The sequence below is a fragment of the Suncus etruscus genome, chromosome 11 (assembly GCF_024139225.1).
Source record: "Suncus etruscus isolate mSunEtr1 chromosome 11, mSunEtr1.pri.cur, whole genome shotgun sequence".
Classification (NCBI taxonomy): domain Eukaryota; kingdom Metazoa; phylum Chordata; class Mammalia; order Eulipotyphla; family Soricidae; genus Suncus; species Suncus etruscus.
The window spans coordinates 73,134,013-73,158,676 of record NC_064858.1 but is presented as its reverse complement, the minus strand read 5'-3'; the positions used below and the strand labels follow the sequence as shown (position 1 = coordinate 73,158,676).

The 24,664-nt window shown below is 40.4% G+C and overlaps 2 protein-coding genes across 2 annotated transcripts in view; one reads left to right on the top strand and one right to left on the bottom strand.

Annotated features, from left to right (window-relative positions):
* The window catches only part of OSBPL8 (oxysterol binding protein like 8), a 198,789-nt gene extending 191,175 nt beyond the window's left edge, over window positions 1–7,614 (bottom strand). The window contains exon 1 of the mRNA XM_049783649.1: window positions 7,512–7,614. The gene's annotated coding sequence lies outside the window, so the exon portion shown is untranslated. The remainder of the gene's footprint in view (window positions 1–7,511) is intronic.
* The window catches only part of BCL2L13 (BCL2 like 13), a 1,170,396-nt gene that overhangs the window by 785,737 nt on the left and 359,995 nt on the right, over window positions 1–24,664 (top strand). The gene's annotated exons all lie outside the window — the stretch shown is intronic.

The following is a 24,664-nucleotide window of genomic DNA, read 5'->3' as shown; positions in this document are numbered from 1 at the left end:
CTCATCGTTGTTTTGATTTGCATCTCCCTAATGATCAGTGATGTGGAGCATTCTTTCATGTGTCTTTTGGCCATTTCTATTACTTCTTTGAGGAAGAGTCATTTCATTTCTTCTCCCCATTTTTTGATGGGGTTAGATTTTTTTTTCTTATTAAGTTCTGTCAGTACCTTGTATATTTTCTATATTAGCCCCTTATCTGATAGTTATTGGGTGAATAGTTTCTCCCATCCTATGGGTGGCTTTTGTATCGTAGGCACTATTTCAACTGAGGTGCAGAAACTACTCAGCTTAATATATTCCCATCTGTTTATGTCTGCTTCCACTTGTTTGGAGAGTACTGTTTCCTCCTTGAAGATGCTTTAGTCTCAATGTCATGGAGTGTTTTACCTACATGTTGTTCTATATATCTTATGGTTTCAGGCCTGATATCAAGATCTTTAATCCATTTGACCTTTGTACATGGTGTTAGATGGGGGTCTGATTTCGATTTTTTACAAGTGGCCAACCAGTAGTGCCAACACCGCTTGTTGAAGAGGCTTTCCTTGCTCTATTTTGCATTTCTTGCCCCTTTATCAAAGATTAATTGATTGTATGTCTGGGGAACATTCTCTAACTACTCAAGTCTATTCCACTGATCTGAAGATCTGTCTTTAGTCCAGGGTTCTCAAACTCAAATTACCTGCAGGCCGCAGGAGGCAAAGTCGGGGTGATCCTTGAGTGCAAAGTTAGTAGTAAGCCTTGAACATTGGGGGGTGTGACCCAAACAACTAAAACAAAACAAAAAAAGATTCCTCTAGGGCAGGACCACAAAATGTTGTATGGAGGGCTGTTTGCGGCCCTTGGGCCATGAGCTTGAGATCCCTGCTTTAGTCCTATACCATGCTGTTTTAATAACTATTGCTTTGTAATATAATTTAAAATTGGGGAAATTAATGCCTCCCATATTCCTTTTCCCAAGGATTGGTTTAGTAATGCATTCCAAATGAACTTCAGAATTGTTTGATCCACTTCTTTGAAGAATGCCATGGGTATCTTTAGTGGGATTGCATTAAATCTGTACAATGCTTTGGGGACTATTGCCATTTTAATGATATTAATCCTGTTAATCCATGACAGGGTATGTGTCTCCATTTTCTTGTGTGTTTTCTTATTTCTTGAAGCAGGCTTTTGTAGTTTTCTTTGTATAGGTCCTTCACTTCTTTAGTTGACTCCAAGATATTTGAGTTTGTGTTGTACTAATGTGAATGGGATTGTTTTTTAATGTCCATTTCTTCTCTATCATTATTGGTATATAAGAAGGCTATTAATTTGAATTTAAATTTTCTAAATTTAAATTTAATTTTTTTTTGCGTGTTTATTTTGTAGCCTGCCACAGTTTGTTATTTCAAATTCCCTTACCCTACTTCACTTGAACAACATTATAGGCCTGACTTGGGATAATTTCAACTGAGAATTTTTCAACTTTACAGTGGAAGAGGTGATAGTAGAAAGCTAACTTTTGTTTTCCAGGTTAGAAATAACATGTGGTAAAATACTCTCATGATGCCAACATAAGTAATGAGTCACAATTTCCAGACAGACACTAGATCATGTGAGGGTAAACAACTGTTACTCTTGTGGGGGGGTAGATGTGGAACCACACCCAGCAGTGCTGTAAGGTGAGTAGGAGGAGCACTACCCCTGGATCTGTGCTCAGGGAATCATCCAGTGCTGAAATGGAAAGTAGACCTTTTACATAAAAAGCATATGGTCAGTCCTTTGAGCTGTCTCTCCACTTTACAAGTTACTCTTTTGAATACAATTTTCAACAAATTATATGACACACTCAACATTTTATTGAAATAGCCTTTGTGGAATTCTTTTGTTTTCTTGTTGCTGTTGTTATTGGGTTTTGTCCCAAATGTGAGCTAATTTAAGTATTAAGTACTTTTAAAGTAGGCTATACTAAGTAAAGGCTTTATGGACATTCATATCAAAAGATACACTCAGAACAGGCTCAGAAAGTCAACTGCAAATAAATTATAGACTGCAATATAATACTGTGGTTAAGTGGCCAAACTCTGAAGTCAAAGGTCAGGTTAAACCTCAAATTTAAATCCTTTTAGTAAACTCTACCACCTACTAGTTTGCCTCCCTATGACTCAGATTCAGTTCAAATCTTTTACTACCTATTAACAATCTCTCAGTTCCTTAGGTTTAAAAAGGACAAGAAAATAGTTGTGTGAGGTCATTGTGAGCATTAAATGTGATAACATGTCAAGTATTTATTTCTAGAGCAGTACCTAGAACACAACAATCAACACATAAAATATTATAATCAGCCTACAAATACTAAAATATCTACAGATACTATAGCAATCTCTCTCTGAATCAATCTTTTAATAAGTACCAAAAAGTTTCTTTGTGTCTTTAGAGTCTCCTCTTTAAGATTTAAAAGGCTTTATATCCATTTCCTCTTTCAATTCTTTGTGAATATGGAAGACAGTGCATAAGTGGCTTGTGTCTTTTTTATGGTAAAATGCCTTTCCAAATACTTCTAATAAGAATCAGGGGCCGGAGATATAGCACAACAGTAGGGTGTTTGCCTTGCACACCGCTGACCTAGGATGAACCTGGGTTTGATTCCCAGAATCCCAAATGGTCCCCCAAGCCTGCCAGAAGAGATTTCTGAGCACAGAGCCAGGAGTAATCTCTGAGCACTGCCAGTATGAATCAAAAACAAAAAAAAATAAATACTTTGGGGCTGGAATGAAAGCACAGTGGTAGGGTGTTAGCCTTGCCTACAGCTGACCAGGGATGAAAGCGGGTTTGATCCCCAGCATCCTATATGGTCCCCCAGGAGCAATTTCTAAGCACAGAGCCAGAAGAAACCCAAGCACCTCTGGGTGTGGCAAAAAAAAAAAAAATCTTCCAAAGGACATACTGCTCCATGAATTATAAACACTACAAAGGGTGAACAAAGCATAATAAAAATTTTAGATTCATAAAGGAAAAAATAGCTACTGCAGCAAAAAACTAAGATAAGAAATGATCAGAGGTCTATTAGAGCCAGCTCAATATATTTTTCAATTTTAGAATAAAACATATCAAGTAACAATTCTTCAGTTTACTGTCACTCAGATCACCTTAAAGAAAAAAAAAAAAGAAAGTATTTTTGGTAACTGTTCTTATATAATAGGAAAATCCCATTTCTTCCCAACAATGAAAAGATACATTTATTTTTGCCTTGAAAAGCCACCAGACCAATTTCCTCAAAAGCAAAACCTGTAAAGAAGAAAAGCTAAAAACTTAGATTTTTCAGTACCACATATTCCTTTCTTTAAAGTTGGAGTAAGTATTAGCATTGTTTAGGTCTGTAACAGGGCTTCTTTTCCACTAGCAACCAGAGAAATGCAGCATAGGTGAGTACAGTCAGAAACACCTCAGATTCATTACTCATCTTGATAATTAATTTTTGGCAGTGGATCTTCAGACACTTGTTACCAAAGTTTTATCAATCCCCACACTCAGTTTTCTGGGCCCAGATAGGCTCATGAGCCACCTTTTCAGAAGCTAGAGTCTATGGTTTTAAGAAGTAATAAGGGTCCAGAGAAAGAGTTCAACTATCTGGAGGCCTGAATTTAATTCAAAGAGCTGCTGGTCCCCTAGCACTGAACACAGAGCCAGGAATAGGCCCCCACCAAATTTTAATGAAGTAATAAAATAAAACTTGGTTTCCATCATAAAACATTATGTTATAGAAAAGTACACATCTAAATTTTTGATACCATGAGTCAACTCAAAAGTCAATATTAACATTCACAAAATATTTTAATAACCTAGACAGGAAATGTCTAAATAACGAATATTTATTGAAGTTCTGTGTTAGATACTACTGAGGTGGGCACACATATATATTATATCACTTTATTAATCCAACCAACTACCAAGTGTAACTAGTATCATTGACCTCCTTTTAAAAAATTAAAATTGATTTGCCCAAGCACACTTATGTAAGATGTGATCAAAATTCCATTCAAATTTTCTGACCACCAACCAGTTCAATGCCCTTGGTTTCACTATATCATGCCACTTTCAAAATTCAAATACTCAGTCTTATAAGATATGTCAAGCATTTTATCGAAAAGTATCTGTAATGGGAGAAGATCTTCAGAACATTACTCTAAGGAGACTCACCTTAATCAGGTGATCAAGGATTACATTTTTTTTCCAGTAATTACTGAGCATTTGGAGCATGAAAAAGATATGTGAGAAAAACAGCTCTGTTCTTTGCTATAACAGAGCAGGTTGTTTGGAAATGCAGAACAAAACAGGAATAAAAGATAATGATGATCGTTCCAAAACAAAGACTCAGTTCCTATACAGTTTCTAAAGAAAGCCCTTTCTCACTTGGAAACTCAAAAAATTCAAAAAAATTTTTCTTTTATCCCAGATAACACCTTCAACTCATCAGGCTTATGAGTGTGAGGACCAAGATAAAAGGATAGAACTAAACCTAGATATGCAGAATCCCACATATTGACATAAAGTCTTCCCACTAGTTCAAACATCTATGTCTCTTCCATATGGAAATGATTGTACTTTTGCCATAATTTCTCCAATTGTGCCAATTTTCATGCACTAAATAACTTTTTTTTTTTTTTTTTTTTTTGGGTCACACCAGGCATTGCTCAGGGCTTTCTCCTGGCTGTCTGCTCAGAAATAGCTCCTGGCAGATACGGGGGACCATATGGGACACCGGGATTCAAACCAACCACCTTTGGTCCTGGATCGGCTGCTTGCAAGGCAAACACCGCTGTGCTATCTCTCCGGGCCCACTAAATAACTTATTAAAATATTGTTCTGAAGCCTTTTCACTCACACTATATTTGTAGGTCATATTTATAATGAGACAGAAACTTTATCTTCCACTTTTAAATCACCAAACCTCCAATATTGTTATAATCATGTCTACATTTGTATATTACAAATATTAAAATACTACAGATATTGCTACAAAATTTTTCAAAATAATATCAAAGAACTATATGTTTGTATCAATTCTGTTTTGTTATTCATGTTTCAAGTAACCTTTTCTTGGTGGATTATTTATAAACCAAAGCGAGATCCTGGCTAGAAAAACTACACACGCTTTGCATCCAAGAGACCTGGTTAAACCCTGGCACCACAGGGTCCCCAAGCACTGCCTGCCCAGGAATAGCCCTGTGTACTAGGTGTGGTCCCTCAAAAAACAAGTGGTCTGTAGAGTGGGAAATGCTTTTCTTTGTGTGCAGTCATTCCAAGTTCAGTCCATAGCACCCCATATGATCCCTTGAACACAGTCAGAAATAATACCTGAGAACTGCCATATGTGACTCACAACCCCCCAAAAAAGAACCCTTTTATAATGCAGGTTTTGTAAATTGATACATCAATTTTTTTAAGTAAAGCAACATAAGCATAACTTCATTACAAAGAAATATATATTCACCCCTAAAGTTTATTTTAAAGTTTTTCCATTCAAAAATGAATGCATACACTAGGCACTGTAAGTTAAAGTGCAATAAATGTGTTGTAGGGAGCATATTCTATTGCTTTTAATTCAACATTTTAACTACAAAGAAAAAACATATAGCAGCATCTTTTCACAGATGAGAGATATACTATTCAATAAGAGATAAACGCTATGGGGCCCGAGACATAGCATGGAGGTAAAGCCTTGCATGCAAAAGGTTGGTGGTTCAAATCCCGGCATCCCATATGGTCCTCTGAACCTGCCAGGAGCGATTTCTGAGCATAGAGCCAGGAGTAACCCCTGAGCGCTGCCGGGTGTGACCCAAAAACAAAAAACAGAACACACACCAAAAAAAGGAGAGATAAACGCTAGCCATTGTTAATAATCATCTTTAAGCACCTGTGTACAATGTATTGTGGCTCCAACGGTTCACCTGGAATTTGACCACAACAACTTAATCTCCATAATTAAAGACCTAAAAGGTAGTTCTTAAGTTTCATCTATTCCCTTTCCCAGCACTTTGAACAGCTGTACCCGGTACTCAGTCCTTACCCAGTTATCAAAAGATAAAAGGATAACAAATTATCAATAAAGGGATAACAAAAAAGAAAGGGAGGATGCTAGTGAATAAATACTTTCCAGCTCAGTGCTCAGGAGACAAAGCTGTGTGGGACTAAGGCCCAGGCCTCACATACTGACTTAGTCCTTTGAGCGGTTATCTCTGTTCTATTTGTACTTCTCTTTTGGATTTGGTTTTCTGTTATTGCTGTTCCTTTCGTTTTGTTTTGTTTCGGGGGAGCCACTACTGGCGATGCTCAGAGTTTGCTCCTGGCTCTATGCTCCAGGGTCACTCGTGGTAAGTTTGGGGAGAGGGGAGGCATATGTCTTAAGGGGTGCTGGAGAATCAAGTCCAGGTCAGCCTCCTGCAAGGCAAGCACATAGCTCCATCACTCCAGCCACCTAGCACTAGTTCTAATAAAGAACAAATCTCATGACCCTACTCTTCCTCCCCAAACTATTTTATGATACCAGCATTTCTTCACCACAGGAGAATCTAGCAAACATCCAAACTGACCCATCTCCGGGCACTGATTCACAAAGGAGCGGATGGGGAAAAAATCGAACCAATAATCCACCCACTTCCCTCCACGATTCTCACTCTCGCTGCATTCTGAAAGGAGACAAAAACTGCATGAGATGATTATTTAAAATGCCTTAACTAAGGCGGCGCGCATTTGAGGCTAAATTTCCGAAGTTGATCAAAACGAGTCTGCCAAGAAGAGGGCATGGCACTCTCCCTTACAAGTCGATCTAAGTCGTTCCGTATCGGATAGGCAGAAAAGCTTTGTAATATGTTGAGAGCAAATAGCCCGATCTCCTCGGTGTAATGAGGGAGAGCCCATGTTATCTAGCAGGTAAAGAAAAAAATGCAGCGAGCGAGGCTCGGTCCTGCCACGCAGAGGCTTCTCAGCAAGAAGTGTTGTGGGACCACTTGGGTTCGTGGACGATCCGCAGGCGCTGGCTTTGCCGGGGCCAGTCAGTCTGGGGGTGGCCCGGCACCCCGCAAAGCTTGGGGGTCTGGGGGGCTTGATTCGCCTCCGGAAGCCCAAGGAACGGGAGTCCCGGCTTGCTCTCGCCTTCTCCCGACGCCAGGACCTGAGGGAGGGGACGCGGCCGCCAACAGAGCCTGCTCCGGGAAAGCTGTCACCGGAAAGCGGGGGGCTTCGACGCACCCCCGGGGCCCGCCCGAGCGGCCCGACTCGGGGAGAAGACGAGCCCCCCGGAACGTGCAGAAAGGCCCGGCGGCGGCTTTGTCAGGAGGCAGGCGCGGCTGCAGAGCGCCCCGAAAGGCTCCACGGGATCCCTCCGATCTCTAGAACCCCCCAAAATAGGGCGACGACGAGGGAGGCGAAGAGGAACTCCGGCGCGGGGCGCGGGCTCCGAGGGGTGCGGACGGCCCGGCCCCCCAGTCGGGGAGGGAGCCGCCCCTCACTCACTCACTCACTCACTCACTCACCGGTGCGAGCCGCCCGAGCGGCGGGCGCGGGGTCGGAGCCCCTCAACTTCTCTCGGCGGCGGCCCGCGAGGCGGCGGAAACTCCCGCCCGGCAGTTGGCGGGCCTGGACGGGCCACGGCTCCCCGCGGCCGAACTGAGCGCCGCAGCCTCGGAGGCGGCAGCCGCTAGCTAGCAGCAGCGCCCGGCGTGTCGCGCCCCGATGCTGTCATCGGCCGCGTCGTCGCCCGCCGCGGTGGGCGCCCGGAGCCGCCGAGCCGCCGAGCGAGCCGCTTCCCAGCGCAGATCCCACCTCCCGCAGGCCCCGCCGCGCCGCGCCGCGCCCCGCCCCGCCCCGCCCTGCCCCGCCACGGGAGGCCACGCCCGCTCGCTCACGTGACGCGCGCGGGGCGGGGCTTTTGGCCCAGGCCCCGCCCCCTCCGCCCTCGGGCCGCCCTTGGGTCACGTGACGGCGCGGGGCCTCGCCGAGATCCCTCACGTTCAGGCTCCCGCCTCCCCGCACAGGCCACGCCTCTTTCCGTCACGTGACAGCGCGCGGACTACCCCGCCCTCGGCAGCCGCGGGGTGGCCGGCGCTCGCCTCCCCGTAGGCCCCGCCCCCGCTCTCAGGCCCCGCCCCGTCATGTGACGGCGCCGGGGCTCTGCTGCTTTCGTGGCGGACCGGGTCTGAGGGGCGTGGGAGTAGCTTGTCAGCGTCTGGAGCCGCCCGTCTTCGCCACGGCGGCTCCGGATCCCATTTCCACGCCGAGGCCCAAACCTTTGCCCCGAACTCAGGCACGGCCGAGGTTTTTGCTCCAGAAGTTAGGAAGCGGTAGGTCTGCAGCAGGCAATTAGAAGTCAGACCTTGCGAAACGACCGTCTCTCCACTCCCACGCCCGTGACCCGAAACCGCCCAACCCAGCCGAGCAGCTCCCGGAGCCTGAGCCTCCAGCGGCAGCAAATTCGCTCTGCCCTGTCATTGGCGGATTTCTTAGAAGTCGGTTTTGGTTTGGGGTTTCGGGGAAGGGATGATGGAGGCCTTTGACGGACCCTGGCATGGAAGGAGCCAGAAAACTCATTTTGTTGCTTCTCCTGTTAGGATCCTTACTGCCAGTCTTGATGGAGTAAAGATGTTAGGTACAATGGGGTAATTTTAACAAACACTATTCTGTTCCTGCTTTTATGTAAAGGCTACTTTAACTTCAGTGCCTAAATGTCTGGACATTAACTTTTGTTAGCGGTGCTCAGGGATCACTCCTGAAGGGGCTGGAGGACCCATACCCAGGGATCTAAAGACTGAGCAAGACCAGCTTAAGACACTGTCCTATCTCAGTACTATCTAAGATTCTGTTTCGTTTTACACTGTTACTCAAGGATTCCTTTTCTATCCCCTAACCTGTTAATGAGAACCAAGTTCGAATCCCTACGTGGCCGCTGGTCCCCTGAGCACCATTGAACATGGTTCAAAGAGAAAAAGAAAAACAAGTCAGAAAGCATTCTACTCAACTAGATACTTTAAAAAATAAAAACAGGCTGGAGAAATAGTACAGCAGGCAGGGTATTTGATTGCATGGAACTGAGCTGGGTTCAATCCTTTGCATCTCATGTAGTCCCCCCCAAGCCCCACCAGAAGTGATCATTATAACTGAGTTTTTAGTTGTGTGCTTTGTTTTGGTAGTACCTAATATGCCTAGATGGAAGCCTTGCTCACGTGTGAGTCCCTATTTTTACATAGTACAATATCACTGAATTCAAGATTTCTGATCCCTGGATTTTGTTTTTTGTTAAAAACAAAAGAGAAGAAATAAAAAAGCAAAAAAAAAAAAAAAAAGGAGAAGGAGGAGAAGAAATGAAAAATCAACCATAACTCATATTTCGTGAAGTTTTAAGAACTCATGGACTCGTCATTATTTTGTATGGCCCAAAAGTCAAAGAAATCTGAACTATTCCATGCAAATGATTTTCCAAAGGCAAATCCTGAATTCACATATTGTACTATGTAAAAATAGGGCCTAACACCTCACAGGTGAGCAATGCTTCTACTTGAGCACAGTCCAGGCACTGCAAAAACAAAGTAAAGCACAAAAATAAAAAGCATTACTCAGTTCAAAGACATTAACTGTTAAAGTCAGATAATCCTAATGAAAGTGTTCCAAATTCAGTTTCCTAAATTGTTCTACTGGGGGATCTCCTTTCTACTTGCAATACTGGCAAATGCTACCGGAAAAACTCACATCATTCAGCTGAATTTTAATTTTTGGTGCTGAACACATTCAATTACACATGGGATTACAAACTTCTATTACAATACTTTTTCTGGAGAGATCATATAATATATTTGTCTTGCATCTAGCTGGCCTAAGTTCATTGCAGCACACCGAATGTAGTCCCTGGAAATTGCCAGGAGTGATCCCTGAGCGCAGATCTAGAAGTAAGCCCAGAGTATCAGTGGGTATTGCTCCCCTTTCCTCCTGCCAAACACATACAAAGTAAAGAAGCTAGGTTCTAAAAGAGGAATAGTTCTACAGCTTCAATTCCCTGAGAGATTAAGCTTGCACTCATTATTGGTCTATGAAACTTTCAGTAAAGCTCGGGAGTTCAGCAACAAATGGAAACATGCCTCATTTTCTAGAGCAGAGTTTTTCCAATTGACTCAAAAAATCTATTTTTTTTTAGTGGAATAGGATAAAGATGGATTAACTCTAAATGACCAACATACATTTCTAATTAGAACCAAGAATTTATGAAACTTGTATTTCAGTTACAGGAGGAGGATCTATGTTGTGATTTATAACTCTTTCTTACTGTGACTAAATTCAAATGGTTTGGAAAAGAATTATTATATTATTGTAGTAATATAAATTATATATTATATTATGTGTAATATATTATATGATATATTATCTAAATATACATTTAGATAATGTTAATATAATTATATTGTTATCATACTAGAGCAGGACTTGCACAATGTTTCCATGATCCCTTTTTTCTCATGATCCTTTTTTTCTGCCTGAGATGTGTCACACAGGCAAACACTTGAATTCCTTATGAAATTGACTTTTGAATTTATCTTTCTTATACATTCACAAACCTTACTGCTACCAGATTTTCCTCAACCACCACATTCAGGTACATGACCTCTATATGGGATGGCGAGCCACAGTTTAAGAAGCCAGATTCTAGACGGTATGCATACCATTTGGGCTCTGATTCTGCAGCTCTTTCCTTTGGGAACTAAGACTAAAGTTAAGAAAAGGAACAGATTGCATTGCCCAATCTTCTACTTCAGTCCCATTTTATTTGGTTATTGAAAATAAATGATCATATACTGGAATGGAAAACACAATAAGAGTGATGAGGCCTAGGTTAGAGACTTAGATATGTGACTAGATAAATTACTTTCTGCTGATAAAAGTAGGGTGTTGTCCTACTTGTCTTTGAGGAATGATAACCAACCTCTCTTTTTCCCAGCAGATGATATTCACATTTGAAACAAATAGCCAGGTCTTATGCAATAAAGTCAGGATTATGCAAACTCTTGTTAAACTTGCTGTGACTCCTTTTAGTCCAACTCAAAAAAAGTGTAAGAAACAATGTAAGTAAAGTAAGTGAAAGTGAAGATATAGGGAAATGCAGATATATATTTTATGCTTTCCTTTTTTTCTACTCAAATAAAATATACTCATCAATAACTAACTTAAAAAGAGAATAACTCCTGCCTTTTTCATAGAACCTTGGGACTCGGATTACTTTATTTTACCACATATTTCCATATTTTTCTATAAAACTAAGAAGAAAGGATCAAAGAAAGGTTGGGGTTAGGGGCCAAGTAGTTTGGCAAGGAAATAAATAAAGACAGAACTAAATATCCAAGCCAAAGTCAACAATAATAGAATCAAGGGGCCTACATTTAAAGAATCTAATCTTAAAGGGGCCTGTTATATTGGCAGGCCAGAGGGCAAAAGGTAGTGGTATAGGATGCACTCTGGGGCCATTGGTGGAGGTTGACACTGTGGTGGGAAGGGCCCTGATTCATCATCTATCTCAAATTCAACTATGAAGGATTCTGTTGATCATAATTGTTTCAATAAAATAAAATTTTAAAAAAGTAAAAAATCATTTTGATAGAACTCACAACTAATTGAAACAAAATTGCTCATTAGTGAAATAGAGATGAAAAATAAGAGGCATTTCAGATCCAATAATCTAAAATTCTCAGAAATAATCATTTACTCTATATAATCAATGTAAATACACAAAAACTACAATATGTGATCTTGCACTGTAACTGAAATATATCCAATATAATTCTCAAGTGCTTTGGCAAGAGATAACCCACAAATTAGCTTCTCTTAAAGTGATTTTAAAAATACTATTTAAAAGTAATATTTCTCTTTGTAAACAATCTTTACTGAGAATTTTTCTCTTATTCCTCATGTGTATATATTTCTAAGAATGAAAAGGGTTTTTTTTTGTTTGTTTGTTTTTGTTTTGGGGCCACACCCGGCATTGCTCAGGGTTTACTCCTGGCTGTTTGCTCAGAAATAGTTCCTGGCAGGCACGGGGGACCATATGGGACACTGGGATTTGAACCAACCACCTTTGGTCCTGAATTGGCTGCTTGCAAGGCAAACGCCGCTGTGCTATCTTTCCGGGCCTATGAAAAGGTTTTTTTAAAAAGCAATTAAAGCATTTTATAACATGATATTCTTTGCCACCAAATATTTTGAGCTCCCCTCACCCTCCACTGTAGATTATGCAATTAGGCACATTGCCAAAAATTGCTAATGAGGATTTTTAGTTAAAATTCCTTATTTTGGGGGGGCCTGGAGCAGTGGCACAAGCTGTAGGGCATTTGCCTTGCACGTGGCTGACCCAAGACAAACCTCCTCAGTTCGATCCCCAGTGTCCCATATGGTGCCCCAAGCCAGGAGTGATTTCTGAGTGCATAGCCTGGAGTAACCCCTGAGCATCACCGGGTGTGGCCCCAAAACAAACAGAAAACATAGAACAGGCCTGTGAGTGGGTGAAAAGTAAAATACTGGAGGCCATAGAGATAGCTCAACTTGCTGAGCACATACTTTGTATGTAAGAGGCCTGGGTTCAGGCCCCAGAGCACTACAGAAATGACTCCAAGCACTGTTGGATGTGCTTTCTCCCAAAGGAAAATAAAGTGCTGATCTATTGATAAAGCTTAAAGAGTAAGTAAACATGCTTTACATTCTAGAGACCTGATTTAATGGCCACCATCACTTGGTCACTCAGGTGCCATGCTAGGAGAAACCTCTAAACACTTTTAAGTGTGGCACCAAAACAGAAAAAAAAAAAATGAAAATTCACTTTAGAATTAAATTTCCATGTAGAGGTAGCCTCCCCCATTCCTTTTTTCTTTTTTGCTTGTTTTGGTTCTGCTTAGAAGAAAATCCTAGTAGAAACGTCTTGCTTGGGATAAGAGTTCAGGTCAAAACCAGGGCACAGAGATTACATTGTCTTGTTTTGTTTTGTTTTGTTTTTTTGTTTTTGGGTCACACCTGGCAGCACTCAGGGGTTACTCCTGGCTTTACACTCAGAAATCGCTCCTGGCAGGCTCGGTGGACCATATTGGATGCTGGGATTCGAACCACCGTCCTTCTGTATTCAAGGCAAACGCCTAACCTCCATGCTATCGCTCCAGCCCCATAGCTTGTCATTTTTACTCCCAAATGCACCAGTAATATAATATGGCATCATTCCTTTTTGCATAGGCACATTAAATAGGGAAAAAAAGTTTTTTGGTTTTTGGGTCACATCTGGCCATGCTCAGGGGTTACACCTGGCTCTATGCTCTGAAATAGCTCCTGGCAGGCTCCGGGGACCATATGGGATGCCAGGATTCGAACCACCAACCTTCTGCATGCAAGGCAAATGCTTTTACCTCCATATTATCTCTCCGACCCCAGGGGAAATCTTATGTACAGAAAGAAGTTATTGCCTAATAGGGATAAGAACCCATAAGTTTTATAATGCAGCGGCGTCTTCCATCATGGACATTTGTCATAAGGACTTGACTTCAGTTGATCAGACATTGAAGTCCGAACCCAATCCTGAATCCTAACCTTAGAACTGACACAGTTCCCTGCATCAGCACCAGGAATCAAACTCCCCCACCCCACCCAGGGGGAGGCTCTAATACTGCTCTGGCACCAACTTGCTTCAGGGTAGGTTCATATGACACCCTAACAACAAGGCAACAGCAACAACTTGATCTAAGGCAGTGCTTCTCAAATAGTGTAGCGCGCCCCTCAGAGGGGGCTCGAGGCTCCATAAAGGGGGCGCGTTTGACCTCTGCAAACACTGTCATAACAAGCTAAGCCCCGTGTTTACGTCTCTGTATGTCTCTGGAGCTGAGAGTTGCTGTGCCCTGCTTCAAACTCTGCTTCAAAAAGCTATGCATTGCAAAACGTGCTCATTGTAGCCATTAATCCAGACATCACCTCTGATTAAAAAATCAGCTCAAATTATTTTCTATATTTTTGTTTTGCAGGTTAAAGTTTTTTAATAAAGATACTATTTACAGTTACACGGGGGCATGAAAAATGTTTTCTTTTTCCTAGGGGGGGGCATGACAGAAAATAATTGAGAAGCACTGATCTAAGGGCAGGATGCCCTACTTCACCACCTAATGATGAAATGAAATCAGAAGACAGTTCATCCTAGGATCTGTGCAAAAACCAAGATCTCTAATTACAGAAGACTGACTTTGGCAATCGAGACTGAGCAGATCTTTTCCTGGCACCATAAAGAAAGACTTGGGGTCTGACAATTAACATGCCCGGATGCTGTAGTTGGTCTTTTGTTTGTTTGTTTTGTTTGTTTTTGGGCCACACCCAGAAGTGCTCAGGGTTACTCTGACTCTACGCTCAGAGCTCCTGGCAGGCTCAGGGGACCATATGGGGATGCCGGGATTCAACACCCTACCTCCATGCTATCTCTCCAGAACCTGTAGTTGGTCTTATGACATATGCTTCAAGGGTAGAGACACCTTGTATTTCTTAGGCCAATAAAATTCCTCCGTTTCTAATTTCCCAATGTTTACTGCATCTATGCAATAAAAAAAAAGTTTGCCACATCTACTCACCTGTTGCATATGAAAATATTTCCGTAAGATTATCCTTTGCCTGTTGTCCCACCTTGACCTTCCAGGTGGGGGCGCTGTTGAGAGCCAAATAAATAGTTTGGGTGCCAGATGTTCAGGGTCTTTTACCAGAGTTGGCTGGCTGGCTCGAGGTGTGTTTTGGAGCTAGCAGCAGGCTGACAAAGGAGTCTCTTCGCCCAACCCATTAACCCTCCTGTCTATGTGGATTATTTACTGCAGATAAATATTACCAAAATTTCCCCCCAAAAGGGGACAAGGGGATGGGAATCAATTTCTCATTCTGGGAGCTCTTTGTGGATTCACAAACAGCCAATAAAGAAGTAAACGGGACCCAACACTCACCCGTTTTTCTTTTCTTTTTTTCTTCTTTTAATTTTATTTATAGCTTCTAGATAGGGACTCCTACCTTTTTTACAAAACCAGAGATATGAATCATCGTTTTTCTAACTTATATTTCTATGTTTTCCTACAAATTGAGAAAAAGCAAATTTAAGCATATCTATTACTTTGGCACTTGTCTTTTAATTTATTTTATTTATTTATTTATTTATTTATTTATTTATTTTGGTTTTAGGGCCACACCTGTCAGTGGTGATGGAATATTTCTGGCTCTGGGCTCAGAAGTTACTACTGATAGACTTGGTGGACCATATGGGATGCTGGGGATTGAACCTGAGTCGGCTCTGTGCAAAGCAAATGCCCTACCTGTTGTGCTATCGCTCTGCCCCCACTGGCATTTGTCTTAAAGAAATATGGAATAACAAATGGCCAAAGGTAATAGAGCATTAGAACTGGCCTACACAACTCACCTTACCAAGGTCACAGAGAGGAAAATGTCGAGAATGTTGTATGCATGAAAGTCTATCATTAATAATGTGAATCACAGTGCATAAGGTTTTTAAAAACTTTAAGGAAATATTTGTCATGGAAAACAGACTGTAAGCAAACCTTAAAATAGAATAACAGCTTCTGTTTCTGTCAATATTGTGTACTAGGCAACTCAGTCTCAGACCAAAACCTAGTTGAAATCCTGAAATATATTTTAAATTTTATTAAATATATTGTGAACTGGAAATAAAGTAATAAATTATTGATTTTAAGTTAAATAGAAATATAGAGCTGAGAATAACATAAAGCTAGCCTAGAACTCAAAATTCCTAATCTTATTTACACACACACACACACACACACACACACACACACACACACACACACACTCACAAGTTGAAGTTCCAAAGTTTGCTCAGCAGAAAAATAATTACTTTTTGGAAGCAGACAAACCTACACCCCAAGTTCACATAGAAAACTGTCTTAAGTTAGAGAGATAGTTCAGGAGGTAAGATGCTTGTCTTGCATGTGGCCAACTGGGCTTTTGTTCCTGGCACTGCATATGGTCCCTCAAAATCATCAGAAGTGATTCATGAGCAGAGACTAAGGACTTAGTCTCTGGATTTACAAAGAGAAAAAGAAAAGAAAATTAACGATTTTAAATCTACCTTGCTGCTAGTATGTTTATGGGAGAAAAGTAAATTATACTGAAGATATTGGAGCCACATTTCCACTCTCGGACAAAAGTAAAATTTGAAAGGTTTGAAATACTTACCCATAAAAATAAAGTCAAATAAAAAATCAGATTCAAATAGAACGTTTAAAATTGTAAATATGAGTAATAAAATGTAAAAACTCAGCAGAAAACTTTTTTTTTTTTTTTTTTTTGGTTTTTGGGTCACACCAGGAAGCGCTCAGGGGTTACTCCTGGCTCTATGCTCAGAAATCACCCTGGGCAGGCACGGGGAACCATATGGGATGCCAGGATTCGAACCACTGTCCTTCTGCATGAAAAGCAAACGCCGTACCTCCATGCTATCTCTCTGGTCCCAAAAACTTTATTGGTAATGCAGAAGTATATTCTGGTAAAGAAATTATCTAAAATTCAGGGGCCGGGAAGGTGGCACTAGAGGTAAGGTGTCTGCCTTGCAAGCACTAGCGTAGGACAGATGGCGGTTCAATCCCCCAGTGTCCCATATGGTCGTCCCAAGCCAGGGGCGATTTCTGAGCGCATAGCCAGGAATAACCCCTGAGCGTCAAGTGGGTGTGGCCTCCCCAAAAAAAGAAATTATCTAAAATTCAAAGAGAAAGTAATTTATGAAAAACATGATTTCAAATTAAATAGAACAATTTATGAGATCTAAAACACATCTAATTATAGCTACAAGGAAAGAATAAATGTATAGAGGAAATATTTTACAAGATGATGTTTAAAAAATTCCAAAACCTATTAATGCCACTATCTCAACATAATTCCTGAGTGCAGATCCAGGAGTAATTCTTTTTTTTTGTTGTTTGTTTTTTTTGTTTTTTTGGGTCACACCCGGCTGTGCTCAGGGGTTACTCCTGGCTGTCTGCTCAGAAATAGCTCCTGGCAGGCACGCGGGACCATATGGGACACCGGGATTCGAACCAACCACCTTTGGTCTTGGATCGGCTGCTTGCAAGGCAAACGCCGCTGTGCTATCTCTCCGGGCCCCCAGGAGTAATTCTTGAATATCACTGGGTGTGCCCATCCCCCGCTCCCACTCAACCTACTAACAGAAATAAAAGAGGTAGAGTATATATCTTGCTGTGTCAGGCCCCAAGTTAAGTTCCTGTACCACATGGCCCTCAAGCACCACTGCGAGTAACACCAGACCCCTAAGAACTACTGGGAATGGGCCTCTATCTTCCTCCAAACAAAAAGCATTTCTTTAGTCAAAACTAAAATAATCCCAAATAAAATATCTAAGAACTGAAACTAGAGGATCAACATTAGAAATAGTGAATATTTCCATAAATCTACAAGTTGCTATGAAAAACAATAACATGTTTTTGAGGATCCAGAGAGTGAATACAGCTGGTAGAGCACTTGCTTTGCATGCTGCTGACCAGGATTTGCTCCTTGGCATTCAGATGACCCCCTGAGCTTCCAGTATAGATTGCTGGCATGGCCTATAAGCTGAAGGAAAATTAAAAAACCAATCTGGTTTTTATGTCTTACATTTGTGCTTTAGTTTCTTGTTTTGACATCACACCTGGAAGTGCTGAGGGGCCATTCCTAATCTGGTGTTGTCCAGTAGCCACCACTCCAAGGATTGTGCCCATGTTTCTTGTGTACTACATATCCACTTATCTGTCAAGCTAGCTATCTCCCCAATATCTATATTTAAAAAAAATACTAATAACCATATGCCTTACCAAAAAAAGCCTAGTAAAATTCTCACATTATACTTAATATTAAATAGATTTTATCATGGAGCTGGAGTGATAGCATAGCAGTAGAGTGTTTGCCTTGCACGCAGCCAACCCCAGATGAACTCTGGTTCGATTCCCGGCATCCCATAAGGTCCCCAGGGCCTTCCAGGAGCTATTTCTGAGCACAGAGCCAAGAGGAACCCCTGAGCACTGCAGGGTGTGACCCTCCAAAAAGAAGATTTTATCAGACTATTATTTCCATTTATATTATTGCTTCTATTTTGCACATGACTTAAAAAGCAAAAACATTAAACATTTTCCTCTTCCCTCATCTATTTAAGCAAAGCTTAATTAATAATGTACTGGTATCATCTTTTTAATGATTTACTGATGCAGCATTTTATTTTTATTCATAATGACATTCTCATTTCAAATTTGCATAATGAGCCAATGACTATTATTAATAGATAAAATTAGCCTATATTTAGGAGATCATGATTTAGAGTGATTATAAAGCAGAATTATATACAATTTTCAAGTAACTATGAAGATTCCCACCACAGAAGTCTAAAGGAAAAGTTCATCATAACATATTATATAATTATGTATTCACAGGTTAAGAACAATTAAGTCTTATTGAAAAGCTCTTCCTACACTTCCCACCCACATATCCTATTCAAAATTAGGTGCATGCTATGACTTTTAACATCATCTCTGGAAATAGTTAGAAATTTATACATAGACTAGAAAGATTGGCTCCTGAATTTTAAGCAGTTCAGATGTCATTATAAACTTCAAATAAATTTTGAAGGAATTTATTTATTTCTAATAACTACCTAAACTTTAAATTCCCAATTTTAAGTATGTCTTTGTTTCAATTTTAGATTAATGCATAAAAAGGTATTTATCATAAATATTTAAACAATGTAAAAGAACATATAAGCCCTTAAATATATAGTTGTGGTAACCATAGTGTAAAGGAAATCTTTACCAAAGCTTTACTCTTTATCCCAAACACATGAAATTACTCAAAGCGTATGTATTTCAATAATACTTTTTTTTTGGGGGGGGTGGGTTTTGGGTTACACCGGTGGTGCTCAGGGCTTACTCCTGGTTCTGAGTTCAGAAATTGCTCCTGGCAGGCTCAGGGGACTATATGAGATGTCCGGAATAGAAATGAGGTCCACCACCAAATAAGGTCTTCTGAGTACCCCATCAGTTATCCCTGAGTACAGAAGCAAATGGTTCTGGAGTAAGCCCTGAGCACTGCTGGGTGGCTCAAACCCCTACCTGACCCCCAAATTAAGTATCTGTAGATTGTTCCTCCTCTTTTTTTTATTTTATTTTTTATTTTTTTGGATTTTGGGCCACACCCGGCAGTGCTCAGGGGTTACTCCTGGCTATCTGCTCAGAAATAGCTCCTGGCAGGCACGGGGGACCATATGGGACACCGGGATTTGAACCAAATACCTTAGGTCCTGGATCGGCTGCTTGCAAGGCAAACGCTGCTGTGCTATCTCTCCAGGCCCTGTTCCTCCTCTTTTGTGAAATGAACACAAACTATCAAGAACTATGTCTATAAACCAACAACTTCAGAAATTACTTCTGGCTGTTCTCTTCCAGGAGTGAAAGTGCCTTCAGTGTTAGCAGGTAGCAGCCATCTCTATAGTTCTCTGGTAAACACAGTCCCTAAACTCCATCCCTACAGCCTGATATCTTTTTAGTGTCACTTTGAACAACTCCAGAACTTTGATGTCCAGAGATAGTAAGGTAGAAAGAGAAGGTACCTAATCTATATAGATCCATCTTACCTTCTTGGATCCTGTTCATAGCCTCCCCTAGTTGGTTTTGTCAGCTCCTTTCAGAGCTTTACTTTTACCTGATAATCCTATATGCACAACTAAATACAAACCCGAATCCCATTCCCCCTGCTATCTCTTTTAACCCCAACCCCTGTATTGTCCTCATGGAGTCTGAAGGGATAAATCAAAAGCTTGGACTTCATGCTTTAAATGCAGGAGGCCTGGACCTGAACTGCAGCACTGCTTGGTTGACACCAAGAGTATAGCTAAAGATAAACTTATAAGGGAGTCTGAGAAGTCAGGTAGGAGGAGAATATGGTGACCTAAAATCTAAAGAGAATTTCTGCCCCATGAGAAGTCAAACCAAGGGACATAGAAAGATAAAATTGTGAATGGCAACAAAACTATGCCAAGGCAGTAGTTAGGAGCCCGGTTTCAATGCATCAATGGGAATCTGCAGGAATAGAGTTTCTAAGGATGGAGCTGGCTTGGGTAGGACCCTGATAGCTTCTCAAGTTGGAATATCAGTCTTGTGTTGATGATGACTCAGAAGCTATAGTGGGCTCGGTGCAAAACAGTAATTTTTAAAAAGAATAATCTTTTATTATTACTAAAGTACTATATGTATAAAAAAGTGAGAAACTATATATAAACAAAAGAAAACACACTCATATTTTTACATCCAGAGTATACTAACAGCTTATTGCATTTCTTACTAGAGCTATGTTGACACATACGTAGACATATAAAAATGTATATTTTGACCAAAATGATATCATCCTCAAGTGCAATCTTTAGTCTATTTTTAACACTTTCTATCTTTCCAAGTCAATGAATTTTCATCTTTTCTCAAATTCAGACTTTTCCATTACATTGAAAATATCTTTACTCTGAAAATGAATAACTAAAATTAAGAAATTTTTTTTTCATTCAGGAACTAAACAATTTCAGGTAATAAAGCAAGTTTTTTACTGAAGGCAGTTAGAAATTATCAAAAATTATAGAATTCGATTTATTTTATACTTTGTATTGGTTTTTCCATTGCTATGCTCTCAGAGCACATGTGATGGCACTGGATTTTGAATTTGCTACTTATACTAGGTGGGCAAGTACCTTCTAAGCCACTTTTTTTTTTTGCCCTATCTTTTTTTAATTAAAATTACTAGCTTATGGGGCTGGAGTGGTAGCACAGCAGTAAGGCGTTTACCTTGCACGTGTCTGACCTAGGACAAACCGTGGTTCAAATCCCCCGGCATCCCATGTAGTCCCCCAAGCCAGAAGAGAGTTCTGAGTGCATAGCCAGAAGTAACCCCTGAGTGTCACCGGGTGTGGCCCCAAATCCCCACCAAAATAAATAAATAAATAAGTAAAATTATTAGCTTATGTAAGCAATTTTAACAGATGTTAAAACATGAGTTTTATGTTTGAAAAAAAATGTGGTATCTGTTTTTGGGGGGGCTACTATACCCAGTGATGCTCAGAAGTTACTCCTGGCTCTATATACATGAATCACTCCTGGAAGTTCTCAGGGGACTATATGTGATGCCAAGAATCAAACCCAGGTTGAATACATGAAAGGCAGTCACCCTGCCTGATGATAATAATCTTTATATTACTTACTTACTTACTGTCTCTGATAATAAACTTTTTGGCCTCAAACTAGATTTTAAAGCATTAAAATAACTAAAATAAACAAATCACTTCTGAGTCATTCATTTATAAGGTAAGGTTGAGAGTTCCATATCATTTATTCTGTTCTTAGCCTAAGCAATGATAATTTGACATTTATCAAAGAGCATGAAAGATGCCTGTAAAAGCATACATTACCTAATAGGCCCAACTGACAACACAGCAGGTAGGGTGTTTGCCTTGCATGTGGCTGACCTGGGTTCAATTCCAGGCATCCCATATGGTTCCCCAAGATTGCCAGGGGTAATTTTTGAGCTCAGAGTCTGGAGTACCCTTATATGCTACTCCAAAATGTTCAACTTAAATTCAACAAGTCATTTATATCTAATGTCTTCCAAATTAATATTGTGTTAAAAATTCTTTTTCAGGAGCTTGGGAGAAAAGCAAGGCTTAAGGCACTTGCATTGCTATCTCCATTCTAACTCTAGAACTACATAAATACATAACTACATAAATGGTCACCTAAATACTACCAGGAGTAAGCTCCAAGAACTAAAAAAAAGGTCACTTTATATTTGTTAAGAGTCAAAAAGTGGCCAGAAAGAGTTCAAGGGGTTGGAGCAGATGCATTGCATGGAGAAGAACCTGGTTTGATCTCTGATACTACATGGTCTCTTGAGCACTAAACCAGGAGTAGTCCTTGAGTACTATTGAAATAAATAAATACATAACACATAAATAAATAAATAAATAAATAAGGCAATAAATAAGATGATCTGTACTGCTAATTGATATTGTGGGCCAGAAAATTAAGCAGAAGGGAATTACATAGTACTTTTGGGATCTATTTTATTTAACTAGAATCTATTCCTCATAATAAGAGTTGCAAGGGGAGATTGTCTAGAGTATAGACTCCAAGCATTTCCGGAAGTCCTGTAAGTCCTGATAAATACAGCCCTACAATGGAGTCTCTCTCCTGCCTACTGAAGAAGTGGCTTCCGCCTTCACATCACATATGAGATCTGGCACTAATGGATGTAAAGAGCTGCCAATAAAGCTGCTTTTGTAGCCAAAGATTATGCCCGTGTGTCTATTGTCTATCATTCTCAGGAACTAAAAAGTTTTGCTGTCAATAAAAGGCTGGTAGAATGGGTGTCCTGTGGGTAATTTGTTTACAAATAATTGGAGTAAACTTAGTAATTGTGTTCAGAGTGTGATACTCAACAATAATCAGCAAAATTCTTTATCTCTTGCATTCTTTCTTGCTTAAAGCATCACAGGGCCAAAATTTCCCAGGGGTAGAGCACAAGTTTAGAATGCCTGAGCTCTTTAGTTTGATCCCTGCCAACATTTAGCAATCTGAGGGTCGAAGGTAGCAGCAGAGCAGCATCAAGCAGTCCTGGCCATCATCCCCCCACTCCCACCCCAGCACTGCTAATTGTTGTCACTATTCAGTAAAGGGGGCGGGGAGAATCTTAAAATGGACTTTTTTTTTTTTTGCTTCTTTGGGCCACACCCTGTGACACTCAGGGGTTACTCCTGGCTATGCGCTCCTGACTTGGGGGACCATATGGAACACGGAGGGATCGATCCGCAGTCTGTCCTAGGTTAGTGCGTGCAAGGCAGACTCCTTCCTGCTTGCGTCACTGCTCTGGCTCCTTAAAATGGACTTTTAAACTTCACATTTTAGAGGCTTGATGAGGTCATAGAGTGATATAAATATGGTGTTTGAGCTGAGACTTTAGGGTTGAAGATCAACCCCTCTTAACTGTCCTACTTCAATGAGACACAGTACTAATTTTTAATACTGCTTCAGGTTATCTTTGTTTTGTGGCCATACATGGCAAAACTCAGGGTGTACTTCTGGTTCTGCACTCAGGGATCACTTCTGGTTGAATATGTGTTGCTGGAGATTGAACTGGAGTTTGACATGTGCAAGGCTTCCAAGATGATTTATTTTCTAGCATGGAAGAGGATATTCCTCTCACCTGGCTATGTTCAGGAACTACTCTCTCTCTCTCTCTCTCTCTCTCTCTCTCTCTCTCTCTCTCTCTCTCTCTCTCTCTCTCTCTCTCTCTCTCTCTCTCTCTCTCTCTCTCTCTCTCTCTCTCTCTCTCTCTCTCTCTCTCTCTCTCTCTCTCTCTCTCTTTTGGAGGGGTTTCATTTTGGGGCCATATCCAACAGTGCTAAGTGCTTACTCTTGGCTCTGTGTCGGGGATCATTCCTTTATCTGGATGCCAGAGACTGAGAGTTTCATGTGAGGCAAATGCCTTACCCATTGTACTATGGCTCCAGAACTCCAGAGACTACTCTTGATCGGGGTACTTACAAGCTGACCTCTTACTATGTTCAAGGGAATTTGTGATACTGGGATTTAACCTAGGTCTCCCACATAAAAAACAACAACAACAACAACAACAAAAACATGCACACTAATTATTTGAGTAATCTCCTGACCCCATGAGGCAGCCTTGAGATTTTCCTTGGACATAATAGCACTGACTTACAACAGTTTTAAGATTAGTTCTCCTGACCTAATGGGAAAATCTATGAAAGAAGTAAAAGTACTAAGTTCTTGTCAAATATTTGCAATAAAGAAATAAAACATTAACAGAATATTTTTCCCAGCTAACACTCAGTACTATTCAAGGCAAAGCCTAAACTTATACTTGACATTTTTTGCTACTTCTTATGAATTTGACAGTTGTGTATTTGGAATCTATTCAAATTCTATTTGTAGCTGAATCATATGAATGCCAAAAAGATCAGTACATCTGCTTCTTTGCATCTCTGGAGTAATTTGCAGAGTGAGTTATATAAATTGGAACATTAAAACATGCAAAATCAGTTTTACTTACCACAGTTCATAAGATGTTAAACCTTTCAGTGTTATTTAATAGAGATTTTTGAAGCCAATATGAGGTAGATTTGTTGCTTTTGATTTTAATCATTTCTCTAAAATCATTTACTAAAAAACTAAAAGGCATAATAATGAGAACATGAATTATGTGTTTGGTTAAGGGTAATAAAAAGTAGTATTTATAGACTTCATTTCCATGAATCCTGCCTCTGGTGGGACTATGGAGTGATATATTGAAGGCTTTATCTTAATTTTTTTAATCTTTCTAGCATGAGATATTTTCTAAGATATGCTTTTCTAAGAAATGAGATATCAAAAATCACATATATCATTATCATAAGTAATATTATTAATAGTGACTTATTAATATGTGAGAGCTAGTTGATATTAAATTTTTCCTTATTGTCTCATTTAACTCCTTTGAGGGCCAGAGCAATGTACATTTACCTTGCACACAGTCAACCTTGGGTGTGGCTTAAAAACAAAGCAAACAAAAAAGAACAAAACACGTAACAGGAACT